We start from the raw sequence: 1503 nt of genomic DNA, 5'->3' as shown, positions 1-1503 counted from the left end.
CAAACCAGATGTTGGACTGGATTTTATTTCAATGTCATTTGTGAATGTTAGAGCCTCATTTTCAACAGTGGAGCTATAAAGGTTGAAAAAGGTTATTACTTTGGAGAAAATCTCATCAACATCAATATTTCCACTAAATAAGAGGCAAAACAAATTTGTTTGATATAAAGGAAAAGCCTCTCAGACTCTGAGCTCAAAGCACCAAACTATTTTTTTATATTAGACAATTAATTTAATTTCACATAATTATCGTGGTAGAAGCCATTTGTTTGTTAAATACTTAATGAAACATATTTACCCTGTTTGATGTTTGTTGTAATTGACCACACAGAACGAGGTAATTAGGCCAAGTTTGTCGTTTATTGAACGTTCAGAAACTACAGCGATGCGCCATTGCAAAAGTAAAAAAAAGGTAAAACAACCTGAACAGGTGATCAACTCTAAACCACTCGCACCTTTTTACTCTCTGTCTGTCATTTAAGCACAGCCGTTGCTATGGCAAGTTTTGCTTGTGATTCTCACATGAGTCGTGGGCAGGACCCAAAATCACAATAAAAGATTTCTGATGTGCGCAAATAAAAGTTTGCTTGGCAAATAACTTTTTATGTTCACAAGACAAAAAAATAGTTATTTAGTTAAAAAGTTTTTTTAAACAAAACGATGTTTTTTTTTTTTAAAAATCATTACAATTCCAAAAATTTTGATTACAATTTTATATTACTTAACTGAGGTTAGTTTTTTTCCCCCCATTGAATAATTGGGAAAAAAATTAACTTCATACTCTGCGAACCAGACCCTAAACTTACTTAAAGTCTGAGTTGAGTTTTTTCCCCTTCATTAATGTCACTTTTATTACATACATTATATCTATCCATGGTAATTCACGGTGAGTTATTTTTAATTCTAAATGAATATCCTTGTTGGACCTTTATTTAAGTGTTATTTTCCTTCAAGATACATTTACCTCACGCCAGAATAAATGAAATGTACATTACAAAGGAAATTAGAAGATCGGACATATATCCATTATGGAGATGATCGGTTTTGGACGGGCGATGAGCCCTTATTGCATAATAAATACTGAAGAATGACTGATATCATTAACAATACAAGGAAGAAGCTTTTAGTTATCTTGCTTTGCTAGCAAAATCGTTAGCTAGCAGCTAGCTTATAGCACAACAACAACCTAATGTCTATATGATAGAAATACTGAGATAGATAAGAACAGTTTTTCCTCACCTGGCTGTCTCCTCCCGCTCAGTAGTTCTTCAGAGAAAGGCAGACGCAGAGGCCTGTCAGTGTCTGTTGTATTTCATTACCTCTCTGCTTAAACCGCGACTCCGAGCTGAAGCAGAAACGATACTTCAACGTTTTCCGTCATCTGATAAGTAGCAAGTCTACTCCACTTAATTCACCAAAAACGTTTTTTTATTCACCAAAAACTGTTCTGTAATCTGGAACGTTCGCTACGTTGAGCTCCAGTTAGCCGCCTTATCTCACTGC

The sequence above is a fragment of the Poecilia reticulata genome, linkage group LG11 (genome assembly GCF_000633615.1).
Source record: "Poecilia reticulata strain Guanapo linkage group LG11, Guppy_female_1.0+MT, whole genome shotgun sequence".
NCBI lineage: Eukaryota > Metazoa > Chordata > Actinopteri > Cyprinodontiformes > Poeciliidae > Poecilia > Poecilia reticulata.
Note: the sequence above shows the minus strand (reverse complement) of the source record.